The sequence below is a fragment of the Pectinophora gossypiella genome, chromosome 24 (genome assembly GCF_024362695.1).
Source record: "Pectinophora gossypiella chromosome 24, ilPecGoss1.1, whole genome shotgun sequence".
In the NCBI taxonomy this organism is placed as follows: domain Eukaryota; kingdom Metazoa; phylum Arthropoda; class Insecta; order Lepidoptera; family Gelechiidae; genus Pectinophora; species Pectinophora gossypiella.
The window spans coordinates 1338992-1365252 of record NC_065427.1 but is presented as its reverse complement, the minus strand read 5'-3'; the positions used below and the strand labels follow the sequence as shown (position 1 = coordinate 1365252).

The 26261-nt window shown below is 38.6% G+C and overlaps 1 protein-coding gene across 4 annotated transcripts in view; it reads left to right on the top strand.

Moving 5' to 3' along the window:
* Positions 1–5969: 5969 nt before the first annotated feature.
* Positions 5970–26261, top strand: part of LOC126377800 (voltage-dependent calcium channel type D subunit alpha-1-like) — a 63067-nt gene continuing 42775 nt past the window's right edge. For all 4 annotated transcript variants that reach the window (XM_050025650.1, XM_050025651.1, XM_050025649.1 and 1 more), the window contains exon 1: positions 5970–6323. The gene's annotated coding sequence lies outside the window, so the exon portion shown is untranslated. The remainder of the gene's footprint in view (positions 6324–26261) is intronic.

The following is a 26261-nucleotide window of genomic DNA, read 5'->3' as shown; positions in this document are numbered from 1 at the left end:
AATTTGGCGACATACATAAGTTCTGAAAGGATATTTGCAAACCATCGAAGATCTACCCTCTACTTTCTTTTTCTTTCATTTAACACTTTTGTCTTTTCAATCGGCCAAGCTGGCTAAATCCCCTATTTGTCAAAATTTATTTAAAGGTTAATAAATATTCGATAATGTCAAATCCCTGGATTACCGGATTCACTCGAAATAGATCTACCTCTGATCACCGGTCGTTATGCGATGCATAACATTTATCTTAACATACCATAAATCACAAAAGCGATTAGTGGTGTGAGTCTATTCTTGTGATACTAGTCGGTTCGCATCCAGCACAGGTCTAAACCAAAGATTGTCGAATTTGTTTTTGAATTCATGTTTAGATTATAAATGATTATCACGTGCTCAGCGGTGAATGAAAACATCGCGAGGAAACCCACATTCTCGAGCATTTTAAAGAAAGAAAGAAACGTTTATTATAAAGGGAGACCACAGTAACAAGTATAAAACAAATAACAAATATATAATATAAAACACGGAGTAACTCATAACTTACAATCAAAACACATAATAAAAACAACTTACACGAGAAATACAAATAATTGAGTGGATGGACTGGTCAACGATGGTGGTGGTGTCCTTTATAAAAGGGCCTTACTCAGCATAAGCTGCGGCACGAGTCACGGTATTCTATGGGCCCTGCTAAGTGAGGCACGGAAGCCATGTCTCCCAAAAATACAACTTCAATGAATACATTTTCGGAGGTATGTGACCTAACCTGTATGTTGGGTGTGTGTTTTCCCTTCGCGGATTGGAAGGACTGTCAAATAATAAACAATAATTTATTTATTTAATTTTCAACTATTTATTTTTTGAATTTGAATTTGGAATTAGAATTGGCCTTTGATAGACTGGAATGGAAAATGCTACACCGACAAGAGCGTGGCTGGTGGCTCTTAAATTGATGATGATGAAGCTCACAACATAAACGAAACGTATATAGCGAGGGTTTCAGCACCCTAAAGTGCTATAAAAAACAAAAACCATTTAAGACATTTCATGTTCACATTTGCATGTCATTAGCGTCTCCGTAAAATGCGCGATCAAGTGAAATGATCGAATGATCACGACTGAGTAGTGATCCGGACATTATGTAGGCATAGAAGGTATCTGCTGTCGAGTCAGATTTACTCGCAATCACTGTCAGTTGACTCAGTGATACGAGACGCAGCCACCTGCAGCGGTACTCAGGGAACTCGATTGGTTTGGTCTAGAAGTGAGTTTCGTGTGAGAAGTATGAAAGTCGAATGTAGTAGCGTAGATGTGTCTGTATTGTTGAGTAACTGTTAGATTAGTGTTCTATAGGTTTTTGAAGTAAATGTTTTGACCTTATTTAATAATTTTAATCACGTATCGACTGGTCTAAAACACCTAATATAATTATGACAGCTTACCATCACCCAAATCACAGACAGTGCATTAAAAAATATATCATATAAATTATTTATTTTCAGATAATTACTAATCCTTAGATTGTTATTAAAAAAATAGCATATTTTGAAGTCGAATTTTCCGAATCGCTTGGGATCATAAGCGACTAAACGCATTCTATATTACTGTATTTTCTTTACTCCCAACTGAGCAGAGATGGTTTTCACAAATTTTCTCAAAAATATAAGACCATAACATAAGCTGACGACTGTATCCCAATTGGGGTAGTCAGAGATACATCCATCGCAAGATGAACTAAGTACTCACACCTCACCGAGCATTCTGTTAGAGTAACGAAAAAAAAAAGGTTTGCGAGTTGCTCTCGAGTTCCGAGTGAGTACCGAGCGTATGGTAGTGGTTCGTAGAGGAATCATCGGCGAGTATTTTCAGTAATATTGCAAGTGCGGGCGAACTACGTAAACGCCGCAGAGTCTGCCAGCAGGTCGCACCGTTGTGTGCGTTTCGCTAGCCAAAGATAAATTAGTCATGTAGATACAGAGATAGGTAAGAAACAGAATGATTTTTTTTTAATTTTAAATTTTGACGTGACTTATCGTAGATTTGCCGCAGGTGGCATTAATTACTTGGTCGGAAGAAATAGAATGAAAATTATTAGATATACTTACCGCGATGTTTCTTTTTATGGTATTTAAATGATACTGATGCAAATACCAACCTGATATATGCGATGCATGTACAATGCTAACCGATCTCTTGGGATCATGATTCATCCTTAGCGTTATCCCGTTTTTTACAGAAACGACTGCCTGTCTGACATAAACTCACGCCTGTTTCCCGCCGAAGAAAAGTGGGTAGGGGGGGATACGCGAGAAGAGAAGCCCCAATACGTCGTAGATAGCCAACGTGTTATTATTATAACCAGTAGATACTGTCGGAAGCTTGCCTTTTTACCGACTTCAAAAAAGGAGGAGGTTCTCAATTCGACCGTATTTTTTTTTTTTTTTTTTTTTTTTTTTTTTTTATGTTTGTTCGGGCATATCTTCGTCGTATATGAACCGATTTTGATAATTCTTTTTTTGTTTGAAAGGAGATATACCCAAGGGGGTCCCATGTCAAGGAAGTCAGGATCTGATGATGGAAGACCAGAGAAATCGAGGGGAATTTTCAAAAATCGTAGGAGCGACTAGTGCGTTTGTAAAGTCATATTAATCGGATCGATCTTTAGGCTTCGGGAAAACTTCCCGACCTTCGAAAACTGGTCAGCATCAGGGAGACACCCTATGGCCTGGCAAAACTATACAACCTGGAGCAATTTTTCTTTCACGAAACGTATTTAAATCTTGATCAAATTCAATCGCCGGTGCAAAAAAACAAAATGGCGGAAAAACAAGATGGCCGCCATACAAAATTTTGTCGATTTTGGAAGAAGCCCCTTTGGGTAAAAATAATGTATGGGGCGCTTACTCAAAACGTCATGTAGAGTACGGAAATACTTTCTGGTCACCAAAAATTGCTCCGCATCAGAGAAATACTCTACAGCCTGGCAAAACTATCGCACGTGAAGCAATATTTCTTTCAGAGCACTTATTTAAATCTTGGTCAAATTCCATAGCGTGTGAAAAAAAAAATGGCGGAAAAACAAGATGGCCGCCATACAAAATTTTGTTTTTCCAGAAAATGTCTTGGGGGTGAAAATGATGTATAGGGGTGTGATCGGAACGTCATCTTTGAAAACTGCTCCCAATCAGGGAGACATTCTACGGCCTGGCAAACCTATTGCACCTGGATTTTGTTTGTTTCCACGACACCCATTTAAATCATGGTCAAATTCTGTCGCCGGTGAAAAAAAACAAAATGGCGGAAAAACAAGATGGCCGCCATACGAAGAGGGACAGTTTCGAATAAACAGGACACGCGAGCTGCTTTAGCAGCGAGCGAACCACGCGAAATCTACTGTATCTATATGTGTGCGTGAGTGTGTATGATAGCAGCTTCCACTGACAACCACATGTGTGTGTATGTGTGTGTGTGTGTGTGTGTGTGTGTGTGTGTGTGTGTGTGTGTGTGTGTGTGCGCGTGTGTGTGAGTGTGTGTGTGTGTGTGTAAACATGTTCATCAATAATAATTGTGATCACTATTAATCATGTATTAATATATATCAATATAAATCAGAAAATTTGTCTGTCTCTGCATCCTTGCTCGGTCTAACCATCACTTAAAATCGTAAAATAAAATAAAATTTTTAACAAAAAAAAACCGACTTCAAACGCAAAACTAAAAAGCAATAAATAAATTTACTTCGCACAAAGTAATTAGTACGTATTTTCAATTAGTTAATTAATTTTATAAATCTGAAGTCGGTGCCAAGTAAATGCTACAACAACCCTACTACAATATCAAATTACTATGTACACACAATATTGTTTAATACCTATATCAAAGCAATTACAAAACAATGTCAAACAAAAAATTACAAAACAATCAGTATTGAAAAATATATGAATCGGTACTTCGTTGTAGCATTTCCTTGGCACCGGCTTCAGATTTATAAAATTAATTAACTAATTGAAAATACGTACTAATTACTTTGTGCGAAGTAAATTTATTTATTGCTTTTTAGTTTTGCGTTTGAAGTCGGTTTTTTTTTGTTAAAAATTTTTACAATTAAGAGTCTGTTCAGATACTTGCTGATTCTTCTTTCGCGGTTTGGATTGTGAAATCAATGACCTCATTTAATCCTGGTATCAGGGTGACGTGTTGATTAACAGTTTGATTTCAGATTACTCTATTTTCTGTTGCTTGTAAATTTGGATCATAGATAATTCATATTACGTTGTATCCAGGACTCGCCTTCTATCATATGGGATTTAAACATAGTTGGCAATGAGTGGGTGTATTATACACCTCCATCTACCCACAGGCGTGTTGCTACAGATAAGTGTCTAAGGGTGGTATTAATAAACTAATCTCAGCTTCGAGACAACTCTCAAGATAATGTAAATGTGACAGTTCTCATATAAAAACAGAGACTTGAGCATGATCTTGAGGGCAGTCTCAGCAGAGATTCGTTTATTAATACCACCCTAATACCGGTACTCCTATCCACTGAATAAATTCAAGACAGCATTGGCTAGAGAAAGAAAACATGTTTAAAGTGATCATAATATTATGCATGAGTATTAGAGCATTAGAGTTCATTCATACTCTCTCGCGGTTGGCAACAGCGACTATCATTTGTTATTTAGATTGTATTCATGTCTGAGTAGTTTAGCGTCATTAATTAACACTGGGGGTACGGGAGTGCCCTCGCCAAGACGTGCAAAGCAAAGCGCAAGGACTGAAACGGACAAGCCCCAAATTTTACCTGACGTGTAGTTTTTGTGAACTTAGGGTTTGTATAGTTAGGGCGTGTAGAGTTAGAAGCTTGGCTCTACATGAGATCTGATAACTTTTTGACATTGTAATAGATTATGATCTCATCTTAGCATCATTGTAAGTACATGAAAATGCATTTGATGGGATAAACTTTTAGAATAACGCTAACAATCCGTGGTTAGCCCAGTTGGTGGAACGCTTGCCTCTCACTTTGAGGTTGCAGGTTCGAACCCAGCACAGGCCTAAACCAATGATTCTCGAATTTGTTTTAGAATTCGTGTTTGGATCATAAATGTTTATCTCGTGCTCAGCGGTGAAGGAAAACATCGTGAGGAAACTTACATTCCCGAGATATGCATTTTCGGAGGTATGTGAGCTAACCTGTATTGGGGTGGTTTTCCCTTTGCGGGTTAGAAGGTCAGACAGGCAGTCGCTTCTGTAAAAAACCGGACCTGACAAATCTTCAGATTAGGTAAGCAGACCCTGTAGAATAACGCTCCTGCCCGCCTGGACGGTGTGCCTAGAAGAACACAACATCACAGTAACTTTATTTTGAAGTGACTCATTGTAGATTTGCCGCAGATGGCATTAACTACTTGGCCGGACAAATGGGGAGCGCTGAGGGTTCTCACCCGGTACAAAATTTAAGACATCATACCTGAGGGTGCCCCGTTGGGCGCGAACCTCGGCTCTGGGCGTCGTCTGAGAGGAATAATATTTGGAAGAATAGCGCTTAACGATGCTTAATAAAAGGTGTTAGTTATTTATTAAAAATACCTGTTAAAAATAGTTAATATTTAGTTAGTTTAGATTTAGGAAAGAAAAGTAAACTGTTTTTACGCTTGCTCTACATGATAACACGTAACAAAACATTCCAGGGCTTGTATTTTTTAATCTTTCGTCCCCAACTCACGTGTGACAATATATAGCTGTCTCATCTTGCAAATAATAAGTTTTGATGTGCTACGTGAAATGGGTATATACCTTCGCATGCGAATCGAAAACGAATGATTCATAAATACGGTTCCAGAGCTTTTGGGCAGAAAATTCCGCCCGTGTCCGTTCGCCCGCCTAAATTGCTCTTTGTCTGCGTATACACAGCCAGCGCGCATGTGTGCGTGGCGCCATAACCCGCCGATTCTAACCTAAATTCGAATTCCGGGCTTTGCTACCCGCGGACGCGCGCACCCGGCCAGCGCTTCGAAAATTTAAAAATAAAACACTTTCATATTCCGCCAGCTACACTACACTTTTAAAATTTATATTTTTTAAAACCATGCTCTAACTTTACAAATCCGCGAAAAGAGTTTTTAAATAAAGAAATGTTTAAAAATAGTGCGTATACGTCAGTTGTGAATTGTGTTCACTTGATTCGGTGACAAATCGCGTCCTCGGTTTGACGATTAATTTCGGCGATTATTTGGATGTGGCCTATTTTGCTGTGTTTTGTGAGTGATGAAACCCAGAAAGTGATATTTAGCTATTTGGACACGCAGGAGTGATAAGAGGTAAGCACCTTATTTATGTGCAATTTTCGTTTCACATAAACTTTCATTGAATCTACAGCTTTCCACATTCCTAAAATACTGTTATGATTATGAACTACTTATAAACTAGCAGTTAGTACGTTGAAATAGTAGTACCTATTCATTCATATCCGAATTTATTTTTAGACGCTGTTTTCATTTCCAGTAGCAAGTTCCGTTTATTTTTTTTCCCCGTACGATAAAGTACTAAGTACGAACTCGGTTACAGCGTATACTATACGTTTGACACATTATTTAGTAATAGTATTTCTCGGAAAAACTATTTGAACCGCGTTATTTCTGTGCAAACTGTGATTTTGTAATGCACGCGTGAAATGTAACATTGTAAGGGAGCGTGAGTGATAATTATAAGTTTGTGAACTGGGATTTCTATGTCATGGGAGCGAATGAAAAACATGTCGTAAAAACCGACAAGGAGATTGTATTCTTTCTAATAACAGACGATAATACGGGCGATAATACGGGCGATGGGTTGATCACCTGTCATCGTACTTTCATCAATATCCATCTTAGGATTTGGCATCAAAAGTGGCTGCAGGTTGTCTTCTGATAACTTCTGGGTCTGCCTACCCTATTAAGGGTTAAGGGCGCAAGCTTACTTAGGTATATGATCATCATCATGCACGGCGTTTAAATTTTGTCAGATTATTTAAGCAGTATTGTCAGCGTATGTGATCAGTGATTCTTAGATGAATTGCTCCGATGTGGCCATTTTAACCCCCCATAATCATCATCAATTTAAGAGCCACGCTCGTGTCGGTGCAGCAATTTCCATGCTACGTTTTAGGGAAAAATAGGGCAGTGGTTTCCCTCTTGCCCCTCTAACCCCCCAGATCATATTAAACCAGTGATAAGTTATGAAGGCCGTTTTTACGTTTGTCCCGCTCATCAAGTTCCGTATTAATTAATAACTACTTTGAAGGAGCAAATAGCTGTACCACGGTATAAGAAGACCAGGTATGCTCAATCCAAGCCGCCCTTGCTAGGCCATTGATGACGTAAGTGTTAGCATTAAATTGGTATCTCTAACATTGCAAGGACGTTAATTTTATTATAGAAAATTAAGAGAATTACTGACTAATGTATTTAATTACTATTACTTGTCACATATATGAACAATATTGAAAGTGTAAGTAAATCTTTTACTAAAAGTTCAAAGTTTCCTTGCAAAGTAAATATAAAACATTGGTCGTGAGTAATTTATTTATTACGAAATGGCAATACAGGGCGGGATGACGTCAGCTGGGCTAACCTTGAAATGTAAGCTGTCACTTTTAAGCATACCTTGCCTTGGAACAGGGCCCAAACTGCCGGCTCGCTATGATGGCTGTTTTGACACAATAAAGTACAGCTCATGTATAAGAAAACCGGCGGGCCTAGCACCGTAAGAACGCGAATCTTTCTCACCGCGACAGAGATCGTCTGTCTCTCTCTGTGCAGTACTGTGAGAGAGTGACGGTTGATATACGTCGAGGCGAGAAAGAGTCGCGCGCTTACGGTGCTAAGCTATAGCCGCTGGTTTTCTTATACATGAGCTGTACTTTATTGTGTCAAAACAGCCATAGCGAGCCGGTAGTTTGGGCCCTGTTCCAAGGCAAGTTAGTTACATCAATTGCTTTCCGGCATACTTCACAATGTCATCCGACCACCGGGCTGGTGGTCTGTCTCGATATCGCATACCAACCCTTGGCCACCATTCAGTAACAGCCTTAGTCCATCTGTTGTCTTCCCGTCTTGCCAAGTATCCTGCCCATCTCCACTTAAGCCTAGTGAAGCATATAGCCTATTACGTTCTAATTCTGACGTCATAATTGTCACTGGCAAGAAAAACGTCATCCGTTGCCAGCTGAAAACAAAAGTCCTTTCAACGCATGGGACCTCTTGGCATCTTTTCCAAACATTATTCGGTATTGTGATGAATATTTATGGATTTGGGGATGGGAAGGGATTGGGGGACGGAGGAGGGGTCGTCACTGTTTACTTTACGAGAACGACCCACTTTACTTAATTAGGACATCAACTTTGGAACTATGATTCGTGTCCTTATTTCCATTGTTTGTAACATCACTAGCTACTCGTTTGAAGGGTAGGTACAATCAAAGAGCAAAAGTCCAGTCTCTGCTGCTAGCGATTTATTTGTAAACAGTGGTGAAATTTTGAACCATGACTTGTTATTATAATGTAGCTCATATAGCTGTTCAGCTGTGTCATCAAGATTGAAAAGTTTATACCCAAAAGGACACTAGGAACTCAATGCATTCGTTGTCAGGGCTTTGGTCATTCGTCGCCTGCAACATGCCTCCTCGTTGTGTAAGATGTATTGAGAAGAAAGATCATCAAAAAAGATCTTGACGACACCTGCGCATTGCTGCAATTGTAATGGGAAGTATCCGGCAAATTACCGCGATTGTTGTGAAAGGATTGACTACATCAAGCGCGTCAACCAGTATTAAGCAGCTGAACACGTGACTTGCACCCACACTTGAAATACCAAGAAAACCCTCGGCATTTCCAAAGAATGCGGATATGTCAGTCTGTCAATTTGTGACCGGTAGCTAACATCATAGCATGTCGTTAAAGTTGACAAAGAGTTCGTGTCGAAGATGATGGATTACTCTGCGAGTATGCACTCGACAAGACGGGAAGACAACAGGGGGTTAAAAAAGCCACATCGAAGCAATTCACCTAAGAAAGCAATATTGCAATTTGATATTCGCGTATGTTTTAAGCGCGCAATGTTAACAAATGTCAAATAGCAATATTGTTTTCTTAGATGAATTGCTTCAATGTGGCCTTTTTAACCCCCCTGATCATTTGTCACCATAAGTTCATCAAATCCATCTTAGGACCTCGTAACAAAAGTGGTTGCAAGTTGACGTCTGATGACTTGTGGATCTTTCCACCCCGTTAGGGGCTATAATCGTGAGTTTATAACGGCCTCTGCGGTCCAGTGGTTGAGCGTTGAGCTCACGATCCGGAAGCCCCAAGTTCGAATCCCGGTGGGGACATATCACAAAAATTACTTTGTGATCCCTAGTTTGGTTAGGACATTACAGGCTGATCACTTGATAGTCCTAAAGTAAGATGTGCTTGGGAAGGCACGTTAAGCCGTTGGTCCCGGTTACTACTTACCTACTGACGTAAGTATGTAGTCATTAGTTGAGCCATGTCAAGGGCCTTTGGCGGCTCAATAATAACCCTGACACCAGGGTTGATGAGGTTGGTAATCCACCACACAACCCACACGATAGAAGATTGTGAGTTTATGTATGTGTGTATGTGTTGATGACTGTACTCGACTCAACTTGTACACTAACATCTGAACCATCACAGAGTACATTGAAAAGCACTTTATGGGTTAATGCTCTCATCTTAAGGAACACGGTTTTCTTTGTTTACTCCGGAGGACAGACGGGCGTGTATAATAAATCTGTAATACTAATAGATGTGGGGTATAGAAATTAATACTCCTTTGATTTTTTCCTTCTTACAAAAAAAAAAAACAAATGAACAATCCAAAATGGGGTCGTGTACTAGGTTCAAGATAAATTATGAAATTCTGATTATTAAATCATCATCATCAGCCCATAAACGTCCCCACTGTTGGGGCACGAGCCTTCCCTATGGATGGATAGGGAGATCGGGCCTTAAACCACCACGCGGGCCCAGTGCGGATTGGTGGTTATTAACGACTGCTAATGCAGCCGGGACCAACGGCTTACCGTGCCTTTCGAAGCACGGAGGAGCTCGAGATGAAAACTTTTTTTTTTGTGGTCATCCATCCTATGACCGGCCTCTGCGAAAGTTGCTTTACGTCAACAATCGCAGACCGAGCGCGTTTACCGCTGCGCCACCGAGCTCCTCATTATTAAATAAAGATCATAAAACTAACGAAAAACATTTTCTTTTTTCTATTTAACTTATTTATGAATTTTAATCAAGAAAACGTAGTAATAAGTGCGACATTTTATCACGTTTTTCTATGACATCGCGTTGATGTGTCGTTTCATTTGTCCGGCCAAGTAGTTAATGCCATCTGCGGCAAATCTACAATAAGTCACGTCAAAAAAAAAAAAAAAAAGTTGATGTGTCGTCGTGTTTGGATCGTTAATGATTAGCACGTGCTCAGCGGTGAAGAAACCCACATCCCCGAGAAATGTATTTTCGGAGGTATGTGACCTAACCTGTATGGGCTGGTTTTCTTTCAAATCTACAGGTTAGGTAAGCGGACCCTGTGAAAAACGAGATAATGCTAGGCAGATGATGAGTAGTAACCCTGACACCAGGGTTGATGAGGTTAGTAATGTACCTCTCAATCCACACGATAGAAGAAGTAGTGATGGTTTAAACCTTTATTATTTTGAATTTGGAAAATGTTTTGTATGGCAACAGATAACCATCCCATCGCCCGTATATAGTGGTCCATACAAATACACTTACATACATAAACTCACGCCTATTTCCCACCGGGGTGAGCAGAGACTGTTAAATTCCGTTTGCTTCGATACTGACATTCTTCTCTTATAATGGCCCATCATATTAGGAAGAGCTCGTTTATTAATAAAAACTAAACTAAACTTCTTTCACCCTAAGGTTGCCTGGCAGAAATTGCTGTTTAGCAATAAGGCCGCCTATTGTGCTTATTTTTATTCGTATGTTTATGTCCTTTGTGTATGTCGTTGTGCAATAAAGTATTGTTGATTGCTTGATTAATAACCACTGTGGTGCAGTGCACTGTCTTACTTCTCAAACAGGGAGCGTAGGTTCGAACCCCGGTAGCGGACTTGCACCAATGAGTTATTAATTTATCTTAAGTGCAGTCTTCACTAACACAGTTGGCTCGACTCAGATAGCTGTCGTCCACACTTCCGAAATCATAAAATACTTACGCTTCCTACTCTATATATTTAAGAAATGTGTAAAGTTCGTAAATATATTTTTTTAAACGCCGCGAAGATCTCCCTGTAAAATACACATTGCGTCCTGGAAAAATATTAAACTTTAATATCTAGATGGATCCTACATTTTTCTAGCCCATATATGATGTCCATCAAAATTTATAATAAACTGCCTAACATATTAAAAGAAGAAAAAAGTGTCAAAATCTTTATTAAAAAAAAAAGAACTTCTAATTAATAAATGTTACTACAGCACTAGTGAATACGTTAATTATACTGATGTTACTATTTGAAAAGCTTCCTTCTCTCTTTTAAAAACTTCTATCTTGTTGTGTCCGAAAGGGTCTGTGATGTGAAACTCATATGTAACTTACAAACTTGTACACCAACATATTATGCAAATAAAGAATATTGAATATTGACTATTTATATAAGGGTCATACGGCTCACCACCTATCACGTTGGTCTAATAGAAAGCTCGGTGAGGTGTAAGTACTTAGTTCACCTTGCTATAGCATATCTGACTACCCCAATGGGGATATAGTCGTGAGCTTTTGTTTATGTGTTTTATGTCAGAAACGAAAATAATTCCTCTCGTTCTTACGAGGTGATCGCGAAGAAAGCTGAATACGTTCTATTCAAATTCAAAAATATCTTTATTCAGTAGGTAACATAGTTACACTTTGAATCGTCAATTTTTACATAACGAACGTCTCATCCGCCTAAAACTACTGCAGCTTCTCACAACCTGTATAGCCAGGGAAAAGAAGCTGCAAGAAAAACCTCGGCACAGGGCCCTAGACGTTCTTTAAAAAAATAAAAATAAACTATATTTTGTTCGATGCTAGTCCAGTATAGAAACAGGATTATGGTAATGAAAATTCATGTAGGCGTGTTAGCTTTATCGTTTGGCTGCGTACAGGAGGTTGTCGGATCGATGAGCCTTCAATAGCACGGCTTATCGTATCGGTATAAAGGATACGCGTCACTACACTTTTTGATGAAATTGATCGATAGGGCATAGTGCTGTCGACAAATGAGGTCGAGAATCCGCGGGGAGTGCAGATAGGAAACTTTGGAGTAGCAATCTTTATTTATTTTATTTATATCGTTCAATGTATTACTTTTATAATATCGATCTCTTTTTCCCCTCGTGGAAGAACGAAGTCAAGAGCAAACCCATCTTAATTAAAAAAAATAAAATAAAAACTCTCGGCTCGTGTTCCAAACTCCTGAATTCAAATTTAGAACTTCGAATTCATAATTAAACCACATAATAACGGGTTCTTAACGCGTTTAAAGCAGGGATATGAGACTCCCACGCTGAGACAGTTTTAAACGCGGTAAGAACCCATTATTATGTGTTTTAATAATGATAATAACCGCGTAAACTTAAAACTTCGAATTCATGTTTGATTCATATATAATTGATATCACGTGCTTTCCAGGGTTTGTGTTTTATCTGGCTCCTTATTATATGGGACTTAAACATAGCTGGCGAGAAGTGGATGTACTATATACACCTCTGCGTACCCTTTTAGGGATACAAGCGTGATTGTATGTTATGTTATATTATAAAATGGTGGTTATGAAAAAAGCGGTAGTCCTACACGAACCGGGGATTGTCTTTGGGTGCACTCCCATAGTGCATACAGGGATAATCGCCGGTTGGTGTCACACCACACCACACCACATTTAGATTAATTTGTCTTGAGGGGCCTCTACGTGTTGGCTTCGGCCCCACGTACGCCTTCCAAAAGTCCGGGACTCCATAGGCCCGAGATATGGAAACGACATACAATAATAATAATTTATTCATTTATTAAAGTACATACAACATTACAGACAACATCAAAATAACACAACAACATTTTATCAACATTTTTTATAATAATACCTTCCTGTTCGTGGAAGATGTCTTGTTTGCGTTCGCCGTAATCCAGCGATAAAGCTTGGAGCTTTCAAGAGATATCGTTATAACGTCTATGGCTTTCAAGACTAATGGAATACCTGTACTCTTTCAGTGGCTCGTATCTTGTTAGTGAGTCATACGTGGTGTTGGGTGGGATATTCCGATGAGAAATACTTTTAGGTTTATATTTCTTTGTAAATACTTTTACAATTAGCGACTTTCCAGGGGATGTTCCCCGAAAATAATATAGATGGCGTTATACATATTTAATGTGATAATTATCTATTTTATCATTGGTCGGGTCCATAATTGTTCAATAATGTAATAATGTAGTGGCAAAGACGTAGCCATGGTAGCCTATTTGGTAGAACGCTTGCCTCTCATTTTGGGGTCGAAAGTTCGAATCCAGCACAGGCCTAATGATTGTCGAATTCATGTTTGGATCATAAATGATTATCACGTGCTCAGCGGTGAAGGAAAACACATTCCCGAGAAATGCATTTTAGGAGATATGTGACCTAACTTGTATTGGCCTGGTTTTCCCTTCGCGGGTTGAAGGGTCAGACCGGCAGTCGCTTCTGTAAAAAACCGGATCTGTCAAATCTTCAGGTTAGGTAAGCGGACTCTGTGAAAAACGAGATAATGCTAGAGAGAAGATGATGAATGGCAAAGATATATCTAAAAATAATTGTTGCTTTATATTTGGATCAATATAGTGATTTTATTCACTATAGGCAGCAACATAATTGTGTACATAAACAGCCTATATACGTCCCACTGCTGGGCACAGGCCTCTCCTCAATCAACCGGAGGGGGTATGGAGCATACTCCACCACGCTGCGAAAGAACCAACGGCTTACATAAGGTGTTACATATATCAATCGCATAAATTTTTATCACTAACACCAACGCCCCCCCTCAGACGACGCCCTGAGCCGAGGTTAGCGCCCAACTGGGCACCCTCAGGGTGAGAGCGCTCAGCGCTTCCAATTTGTCCGGCCAAGTAGTTAATGCCATCTGCGGCAAGTACGATAAGTCACGTCAAAAAAAAACTAACGCTTTTCGTAATCGTTTGTAGCTTGGCCAAAGCTCCTGTGTACTGTTTATTTGAACGTAACAGATTGTATCTCTAAATAAGCGTATCTGTATCGCATCTGGCATCGTTTTTTTCCAAAAATACATTCACCTCATACTAAAACTGGAATGCATCGATGTGGATATACTTATATATCTATACTATGACCCGAATTCTAACTTCACTTGAATGGGCTTTCGACAAGGTAAACATAATAAACAGACGTGAAAGGTAATGGGGAAAATTCTATATGGTTATACTGCTTTTATGGTATTTGTATCTAGGATGCTTAGGGCGTTATGGTGCGTGGAAGTTTCTAGCGTTTATGGGTAGTAGAGACTTTAAATTGCATCTTTATTTGATTTTACGTTCATACTAAGATCTATCAGGGTTACTACTGAGCCAGCGTGGGTCATATTTCATCAGGGTTGATAATGGTTGTTTTGTATGTTGTGTGCAACAAACCAACCCACATTGGAGCAGCGTGGTGGAGTATGCTCCATACCCCCTCCGGTTGATTGAGGGGAGGCCTGTGCCCAGCAGTAGGACGTATATAGGTTGTTTATGTATGTATGTATGTATGTGTGCAATAAAGTATATTGTGTTTGTGAGCCGCCAAAGGCCCCTGACATGACTCATATAACGACTACTAAACTAGCCTTCCGAAGCACGGATCATCTTACCTTCGGACAATCAGGTGATCAGCTTGTAATGTCCTAACCAAAGTAAGAATAACAAAGTGATTTTTGTGATATGTCCCCACCGGGATTCGAACCCAGGGCCTCCGGATCGTGAGTCCAACGCTCAACACGCGACCACGGAGGTCGTCCCTACTTAAATTTTTAGTCCGTATTTTCGAATTTGTAACGTCGGTGTCCGTTGGTCTCCGTACGACAATCAGCTGATTTGAATTTACACCAATATTTTCACTTCAAATACACAAATTTATATTTTACACACTTTATATACTAAAATTAACACAAATACAAGTAATTTAGTCGACTAAAAACTATGATTATAATAAAAATACGAAATTAAGACTAAAATACGCGCGCGTAAATACGCGTCAGTGTTGCCACACTAAAATATTTTATAAATATAATAATAATAATAAGTTATAATGCACAAGACGACCTTTTAATATACTATCGCGGAGCTCCGTGTCAAGTTTGCGAACGAGTGGAGTGCAAAGTTGAAGTATGAACTATTCGCTCAAACTTGCGCACTCACTTGACCCTTCTAACCTTTTTCTTCTATTCCGTGTATAATACACGGAATAGAAGAAAACCTTTTTTTTTATTTTTCATTTTGTCAAACCTGGTATTAAATAATGTCTGTTGGAAGAGCGGATACTCCTACTACAGGTATATTTTTTACTTAAAAGGAGTAACCAAAAAAATATTTGTTAAAGTGTAACAGGTTAAGAAATAAACTATTTTTTTTTTACAATAATTATATACACCCGAATTGACAAATTCGTGCCTAGCTATGCCTATAGGCACTAGTCTGTCGCCCTCCGTAGCAAGTGAACAGATTCTCAGCTCGACAGATTCTCAGGTGGACGGATTAGCAACTGGACAGGATATGTACACATTTCACGACATAACGATAACCTCTTGTATACAGTCGTTTGTGCAATAACTTAACATAACATAAACAGCCTATATACGTCCCACTGCTGGGCACAGGCCTCCCCTCAATCAACCGAAAGGGGGTATGGAGCATACTCCACCACGCTGTTCCATTGCGGGTCGGTGGTGGTGTTTTTACGGCTAATAGCTTGGACCAACGGCTTAACGTGCCCTCCGAATCACGGAATCATCTTACTTTTTCAGACAATCAGGTGATTCAAGCCTGGAAAGTCCTTACCAAACAAAGGACAGTCTCACAAAGTGATTTCGACAATGTTCCCATCGGGAATCGAACCCGGATCTCTGGATCGTGAGCCCAACGCTCTAACCACTAGACCACGGAGGCTGTTACGTTTGTGCAATATTAATTATATTATTTGTCGTATCATTGTATAATATTGTTCTGATATTTTAAGCACGACTCTTCATAGTAAATTCCTATCTTTACGAATTATGATACTCTGTCTAGGGTTCGTTACCCGGTTCTCTGTTTACATCCCACTCACGTACTACAGCTATGAAATATTTGCTGTCATATCTCATATGTACATACGCCCGACAAACACTCCAGGCCAGGCAAACAGCTGATTCATATAATGACAGCTAGACGTAATCAGAAGAAAACTTACAGCAACTATTGTGACAGAAGACCAGCCTATAAGGATAAAAACTGCCTATTTCTCCCATCAGGTGTCGCTACTGTTGAGAGTTCTTAAAATTTGACAGTTCGCCATACAATTTGAGTAAAGAAACATATTGTGTTGGTTATATTTTTCGATATAATCGTTTGCGCAGCGATTAACTGCTAAATCATAGTGTGATATTTATTTCCTAAAGACTGGATATGAAAACTTAGAAAACGTTATTTACAATCAAAACTACCTTTTTCAACTGATGACTTTTCTTTTTCTTAACTCATCCTTCCGTCAGGATACAGTCCACGTTGCTTCACATTTTATTGCAACTTATCGCGATTTTTTGCTAGACAGTATGGAGAACTGTCAAAATTTAGGAACACTCAACAGTATTGCCACCTACATTGGAGCTTCTAGTGTTTATCATCTAGTGTTTATCCATGTTATACCTAATTGGGTTTCAAGCTGGAAGTAATCAGAGATTTGCTTGTGGCTGTTATTCATATTCATATTCATTTATTCGTAATAGTTCTTATTACATGTCATATGTCGTATGTAATCTAGGTTACATTCTACTAGTAGAATAATTCAATTGGTATCATTCATTACACATTAAAAACAAAATAAAATAATAATAATAATTATTATTATAAAATGAATACAATAGAGTAATAAAGAAGTCATTTTTAAATATTAAAATAAAATTATGAGTTAAATGAAATAAATTCGTTATAACTATAGAACGTATGCTCAAGAAGCCAGCGTTTGAGTCGAGACTTAAAACAGGGCAATGACGGTGCGTCGGTGATATGTGTCAGTAGTTTGTTGTACACCTCCGGACCCTTGACGTGGGTCAGTTAGTTAGGAGGATCGTGCTCGTCTTAGACCGGAATGGCGCCAACTCGTTCACAAGAGCGTAGATTTATTTGAGGGGAAGCCTTTAAAGAGCCAAATACGGAAGAATCGACCAAAACCCTCCTACAACAATACACTTAATTCGTCAGGCCAGCTTTATTGCTTCCCATGTGACCTGAGACGGTTTCGCTAGCCTCATCAGAGGCCCACCACAACAATGATCCGGGATAGATATTTAGGAGTCGCCATCGCTGGAAACGGTTTGGACGATATGAATCAGAGGTTGCAGTAACTTTCCAGATGAACCGTATTGGAGATTCAATGCAAAAGATCGCAATAAACGAAAATGCATGAATCGTGCTTCAGAAGGCAAGTTAAGCCGGTGGTCCCGGTTACTTCTTACTGATGTAAGTGAGTAATCGTTACATGAGTCATGTCAGGGGCGTTTGCTCAATAATAACCCTGATGGGGTTAATGAGGTTGGTAATCCACCTCACAACCCACACGATAGAAGAAGGGTAAAATTCAACTAGCGATGGAAACAAAGTAACAGTTCCAAAGAATGGAAACTTTGTCTGGAACGTGTTAAAAGAATTGACTACAATAAAAGAGCACAAAGTTTTTCACTTTACATTCGACTTTGCAATAGTTTATTAGAATTCTTCTTTGTGTAAATCGTGAATCGTACACGTGTCTTCAAAGTGAAAGGTCTTGTCTATGTGTGTAGGAACTTTCTTCTTCTCCCGTGTGGATCGTGTAGGAACCTTAACTTAAAACAAAAATAATAAAAATGCCAAATTGTTAAACAAAGCGAAGCCGTGGTAGCCCAGTTGGTAGAATACTTGCCTCTCACTTTGAGGTCGCAGGTTCGAATCCAGCACAGGCCTAAACCAATGATTGTCGAATTTGTTTTCGAACTCATGTTTGGATCATAAATGATTATCACGTGCTCAACGGTGAAGGAAAACATCGGGAGCGAACCCACATTCCCGAGAAATGCATTTTCGGAGGTATGTGCCCTAACCTGTATTGGACTGGTTTTCCCTTCGCGGGTTGGAAAGTCTTCAGGTTAGGTAAGCTGACCCTGTGAAAAACAGGATAATGCTAGGCAAATGCTAAAAAACGCCAACTACGTAATGTAGACGACAGGTCGACATGGCAATTCTCTAGTGACGTGACGTTTTCAATATCGATATATTTTTATTACATATGTAACAAAATGTGAATAAAATAATACCACGTTTTCATTTAAGTTAATATTTATTCATCTGAATCATCTCACGTATCGCTACAAAAACTTAAAGAATCTTCGTCACTGGTAGTATTTTTCCGTTCAATATCACAATTTTCTAACACTTTTCTAGCTAGTTCTCGAGTTTGAGAGTGAATTATTGGTTTTTTTGCTTGAACACGCGACGAAGATGCAACCGTAGCCATTTTTAAAACACAATAGTAATAAATTATGTTAGCGAGATTATAATCGATAAACGCGGTCGATACGGACTCGTGCGACACTAAGACTAAGACGCCGCGGGGACTGTGCGGGTGTGCGGGGCGACCCCGCCTCCGCGGCTCACCTCATGCCCCGATTGCCATGTCGACCTGTCGTCAACTATAGTAGTGTAGTTTTGACAACCTAGTCAAATGAGATACTTTGTACAAAACGTTAAAACGAAAGTTTTCTTTGGAGTTTATAATGGTAATATTGTCCTGTGACGTCATCAATAAAAACAGTTAAACATCGTACTCATTGTTATCATCATAAATAAAATTCTAAAATAAGTGAAAAGTAAAATGAGATTGATTTTTGATCATCTAAAACTGGTTTCTATTTCAGAGATTAGCATTTTATAATTTATCTTTGACCCAGTCAAATATCCTATTTACATAAAAGAACGATTTGAAAAAGGAAAGCAGCCAGTGTCTATGTCTTCTTCTTCTATCGTGTGGGTTGTGAGGTGGATTACCAACCCCATCAACCCTGGTGTCAGGGTTATTACTGAGCCGCCAAAGGCCCCTGACATGACTCATGTAACGACTACATACTTACATCAGAGAATAGTAACTGGGTCCAACGGCTTAACGTGCCTTCCTAAGCACGGATCGTCTTACTTTTGGACAATCAGCCTTTAATGTCCTAACCACACTAGGGATCACAAAGTGATTTTTGTGATTTGTCCCCACCGGGATTCGAACCCGGGACTTCCGGACCATATTATTAATTATTATGGAGTGTCCATATTATTCTAGAGTTGACACATCACAGGGTGTCACTAACACCCTGTATGTACAGTCATGAGCAATATAATGTACCCACTTTAGGACTCTGTCGCACTAACATATTTGACATTTAGTGAGACTTACAGTTCAATTTGTCAAAAAAGTTAATGTGACATGGTACCAAAGTGTATACATATTAATGCTCGTGACCGTACCATCATTATTGTGGTTTCGCGAGAACTTTCGGTAGTCTAGACCAAGTGTCCTTGAAATGCCTAAATAGATTGTGTGTATGTAAATGAATAGACGCCTGTATCTAGAAAGTTCATATTTGGGCCTTCATACAAATTGTTTTTCCTATCGTATCGTTCTGTGTATACAGGGCGTTAGTGACATCGTAACGAAAACTTTATTGAATTTTCTGTTGTAAAAGTATGGAACTGAAAATAAGTAATTTGAAAAAAAAAACACAAAAATTTTCCGACACGAAATTCCACTTGATATCACCTCAGAATCATGGTCTAAACCTTCCCCGTCAGTATTCGTTACGGTCATTTCGCGACGGAAAAATCCACTTGATATTAACTCAGAATCATGGTCTGAATCATCCCTCAAAGTTTTCGTTACGATGTCACTAACACCCTGTATAACCAGCCTTGCTGTTATTACTTGGCTATGGATTAAACTTGTGTAGGTATTAGGTAGTAATTGGACGCGGTGAACCGAGGACTAAGCGCGGTCATAGAATAAAGGACGATATTACGTATAGAACGGACACACTCCGCCCCGCACCAATTAGTTACCTTCTGGGTCTTGCTTTAAAAATGCTTGTCTAAAAAAGGCCCCGATTCCTGCTTACACTTCTTACTTAATTTTATTATTAAGTTATACCTGTCACTTTCTTATCCGTGGAAAACGAAAGGGACGGATGATTGACAGCTGTCAATTTTAAAAAGAATGAGTGAATGTAATAGCCCAGGTCCGGGAACGGCCTTCGTGGTCCAGTGGTTGAGCGTTGGGCTCACGATCCTGAGGTCCCGAATTCGAATCCCGGTGGGGACAAAATAAAAAAAGCACTTTGTGATCCCTAGTTTGGTTAGGACATTACAGGCTGATCACCTAACTGTCAAAAAAGTAAGACGATCCGTGCTTCGGAAGGCACCTTAAGCCGTCGGTCCCGGTTACTACTTACATGAGCCATGTCACAGGCCTTTGGCGGCTCAATAATAACCATGACACCAGGGTTGTTGAGGTTGATAATTCACCTCATAACCCACATGATAGAAGAAGATAGCCCGAGTGACTCAAATAAGTATCTCGCTGCGTTGTGCAGCCCTATTTTCTCATTGCTCGAGCACGTAATTATTCAAAAATATAATGTAACGGCAGAGACATATATAAAAATAATTTTGCTCGATATTTGGATCAGATATGGTATAGAATTATGTTGCTACCTATATTGCTTCTCTTTATTTTGATCGGAATAATAATGGTTGGAAGATGTGTTGTGCCTGGGTGTAATAACAAGGGTCATTCATACCCAAAAAGAGTGATAATAAATGCATATGCCCGTTATCCATGAAATTAGAAGGGTAAACGAAGGAATGTAGCCTGAAAATTTCCTCTTTGAAGTTATTGAAAACTTATTTCTTCATTAGGAAGCACTATTAAGGCCCTAAGGTACTTATTATGTACTAACAATAAAATATAATGAGGAACATCCAATTAGGTTTATTACTAGACACATTATTTAGCTATAATTATATAAAGGGTGCTAGTGACATCGTAAAGAAAAGTTTTGGGGATGATTCTGAGTTGATATCAAGTGGAATTTCCTATTGGAAAATTCATGAAAATATTAGTGTTTTTTATATTTTCAGTTCCATACTTTTGCGACGGAAAATTCCACTTGATATCTATTCAGAATCATGGTTTGAATCAACCCTCATACGATGTCACTAACAATATATTCAATAATCTTTATTTGCATATCGTCACTGGAAAGGCAAAATTACGTAAGCGCCAAAATAGGTATTTTGGGTTTTTTATATATTCGGAATCAGCGTTTCATTCTGCGTCGATCTGTCTGGGTAGCATTGCGATACGAGCACTTTTTTGGCGCTTACGTAAATTTGAAAATAGTTGACTTTTTTCAATTCCAGTTTCTTAAACGACAAGATTTTGGTGTTTTTTTCGTGACTGGTGTATAAGTAATATTGTGGTCCTATATAATAACTACATATTAACTTTAAGTCAATTTGGCATTCTATAGTTTGAAAAGTATCATTTTATTAGTAATTTTGGACCACTGAAAATAAAAAATAGACTATGTATAAGTCATTTTTATTTACAGCTTTTAAAATAAGTAAGGCGTATAAGAAAAAATGTCTTAGCATGTTTATGCAGTGAATGGCGAATTAGTAATTTTGACTTACAGTATTTAGAATAAGTAAGGCGTGTACGTAAATTTGCCTTCGCATTTTTATGCTGTTATTAAGCAAGTTTGTGGGCTAGCAGTAAGTTTCCCAGGAAGTTATTTTTTAACAATAGATCTAAAAGTAAAACTATTTTAGAATTGATTTTATAATTTATTAGCGACCCGGCTTCGCTCGGATGCAATGCTGAGGAAAAATGAAATTATTTACGACATCACATTAAAATCCTCAAAAATAACAGTATTTCTACACTATTTATTGGATGTTATTATACATACCTATAAACTTTCCTCTTGAATCACTCTATCTACTAAAGAAAATTGCATCAAAATCCGTTGCGCAATTTTAAAGATTTAAGCGTACATAGGGATATAGGGACAGAAAAAGCGACTTTGTTATACTTTTTAAGTTCTGTCGTTTGCATATTTAGCGCCAATTTTGAATTGAGAACTCTAAATTCAAATTTGTTGGAATTTCGAATATCAAAACAATTGAAAGCATTAGGATTAATGCAATTGTTTAGTCACAGCGTTGGTTTGAATCTGTCAGATCATGTTCGAAAATGAATCTTACAAAGAAAAAATTTCTATAACTTTCGAAGAGGCCTACTGCGACTTCAGTGTTTCAAACAGTTAAAATCTCTATTCCACGATGAAGTGCCATGTCTGCGAGCCATCGAACGCTGGTATTTAGAATTCGAGCGTGGATATCCGCCTTCACTGAAGATAATATCGTTGCTGTGAGACAACTAATCCTCAAAAATCGTCATGTGACATACCGAGAATAGAGGCGTTATTAGGCATTTCAGGGACAACCATTTAAACGATATTGAATGAGGCACTTGGTGTGAGAAAACTAGTTTGCCGTTGCATCCCGCATTTTCTGACGATCATAAGGTAGCCCGCGTCAGATGGTGTAAGAAAACTCTTCAGAGGTTCAACCGAGGAGAGTCAAATCACGTGTGACGACATCATCAGTGGTGACGAATCTTGGATTTATGCTATTATCCTGATTCCAAACAACAATCCACAGTTTGGGTCTTCCAAAACGAGTCAAAGCCGACTAAAGTTGTTCGCTCTCGAAGCACTTCAAAGAAGATGGTGGCTACCTTCGTGGAGAAAATCGGTCATGTTGCGACAATTGCACTTGAAGATCGTAGGACGGTTAATGCAGATTGGTATACCACAATTTGTTTACCACAAGTCATCGCCGAACTTCGAAAATCTAACCCAAAGCGACGCATGATGATGCGCAGGAGTGCAGGATGCTGCACCATGACAACGCAAGCTCACACACCGCTCGTCAAACGATTATTTGAAGCAGGAAAACGTAGAAATTCTTGACCATCCTCCATACAGTCCTGACCTAAGCTCCAATGATTTCTTTAAATTTCCTAAAATTAAAAAAGAAACTCTTCGCGGTCAAAGGTTCCAGTGCGGTGAAGAAGCGGCCAACGCTTTCAAGTCAGCCATTTTGAACACTTCTACTTTGGAGTGGAATAAATGTTAAATAATACCTGGTTCGAGTGAATGGAAAAGTGTATTAAACTTCGTGGTAAATACTCTTAAAAACAATAAGGGGAATTATTGAGGAATTAAAAAGACTTGACCCTTCCAGAGACTTGACTCGACTTAGAGCCACGTATGCTTGTCCTAATTCAAACAATTTTGAGCCCAAACTGTGCTGCCCTGCATATGTTATGTTATGTTAGTGTGCTCTGTTTTGCGCATTTAGACTCTAAGGTGGCCCATTATGCGTGTAATTGTTGACTACGTAAGCCAACCTATCTCCTTCCAGAAGCTCAGAAGCCTCCTGGGGATTTCACAGGCTTCGCGGAGCGACCCCACCCAGCGATCCACTGTGCTGCCCTGCATATTATGGACGGTGGATGACAATGACAAAATTAAGGGCAACATCCTTCTTTCAGTCATTTTGTAATATCGTCCATCTTGGATTTGAAATTTTGACATAATTCTACTAGTGTAGTCCTATCTTTGATACCCATATTGAGGGGGTTGTGGAAAAATATGTAATCCCCCATTATGTACCGGCTGCCATCTTAGATTTATAATGTTATTGATTTTATTATATTGTATTGACATCGGAATTAAAGGTGCGTACCAAATTTCAGATCAATCTGACAACAGGAAGGTACTTAAATTGCAATATCTAATTTTGATACAAATATACCGTACGGGTTTAGCTAAATAAAACCGTTTAACCCTTTTACGGACAGAGACCATGGGTCATTGGTGGTTCATAATAGGTAGTATGGCACCTTGGAATCGGAACGTCCGTATACGTTCTGTCTTTGAAAGTGTTAAAAAGAAACTTTTACAAACAGATAACGGGTTGTACGCTATTATTTATATTTTATGAAACTTTATTTCTGGCACTTCAGTATATTAATAGCCATTTTTATAAATCAATTGAAGTAATAAGTAGTTTAAAGAGGTATTAAGAATAATTATTTGTCTCTTACGTCTTTTTACCCATGTAAGATATTACAAAAACTTACTTTAAAGAATTTTTGGTGAACTGACATAATCAATCGATCACTTTGTAGGCAATTTTTACATAATGAGAGCAGATGTGTAAAAGTCGTTACAGTAACTTTTACTCCGCTAACATTACAGTATTATTATATTTAAAGAAATATTGTCGTTCTCGTATGCATTGTCGTAAGAGCTGTAAGTAATTTTGCTTCCAAATAATATTTTAACCAGATGGCGGTTAAGTAAATTTGCTTTACTGTAAACTGAAGTCATTTTTACGTAAGCGCCACTATATCCTAAAATAGCAATCCAACAGTTATAATATGTATTGCTGGACATAGAAAATTAAAAAACAATGTAACCTTACTTTGACATCATCTAAATTGGATAATTGGGTAAAAAGTTATGATAAAAAAACGAAAAAATGAAACTTTAAACGGCTTTTTCTCGAAATGGCCTTTTGGCGCTTACGTAATTTTGCCTTTCCAGTGACGATATTATTACGATGGTGTAAAAGTTGGTAAGTTATTAATACAGACTACACAGACCCTTTCGGGCACAACAAAATAGAAGTTCAAAAGAGGGAAGGAAGCTTTCAACACCCTGTATGTAGATATTTACTTTCAAAAATATCCGTATATTATTACCGTACTTCATAAAATTCGTTAGCAGTTTTTCTGAAATAATTATTACGGCGCTAACTTTTACTTTTGGAACTGCAAAAGTACATTTCATTAAAAGTAGTGCATTTCATTAAAGAAGTTATAGCACTGAACTTCTAATACCTATGAGAATACCTGATACATAACGGTCAAACACATAACCCTCCTTTTTGCTTCGCCGCAGTTGGGTAGAAAGCGAAAACAAGGGAACCTTTTACTAAAATGAACCCATTTGTTGATAAAAGATTAAAAATTGTCCGATGAGTGCCCTTAGCACGCGATGTTTTCACTGAAATTGAAAGCTTAGGTAGTCTTCTGTACACATAGATACGTAACATCACGCCTGTCTTCCCGAACGGGTAACGGATGTATGAATAGTAAATACATCCACTTTCCGCCAGCTATGTATATTGCCATTAACCGTATGCGTATTCTAATACACGTAGAATATTTTATTTTATTTTTTATTTATTTATTTTCTAATGTTATGGGCGATAGGCTGATCCCTTATCACCATAAGGTTCATCATATCCATCTTAGGACTTCGTATCAACAGTGGCTGCAAGTTGTCTTTGATTACTTGTGGCTCTGCCCACCCCATTTGGGATTACGGGCGTGAGTTTATGTATGTATGTTATTTATTTTCTAATAAAAACAATGTTACAAACATTGGAATACAGACATCGGTAAACCTGCAAAAGTTTGTCTCGATGCCTGCTCCTCGCACCACGTCACAATGATTGTCTTATATTTAATAGAAATTACACGCTATACCTATAGGTAGGTACTCTGTTTACCACAATAACCAACACTAAAAACACTAGTATGTAGTATTATAATGTAATCTATGCTACCAGGTAGGTAGTTATAAACAAGTCACAGTCCGCGGGCAGCTGATGGTCGGTTCTTATCACTGTTATACACCCCACTCCACGCGCTGCTTAAATATATGAATTCTATGTTCTCACCCGGTTTGACACACATATATACATAAATAAACTGACGCCTATTTCCCACCGGAGTAAGCAGAGACTATGGAATTCCACGTTACGCCGTCCACGTTAAGCCGTTGGTCCAGGTT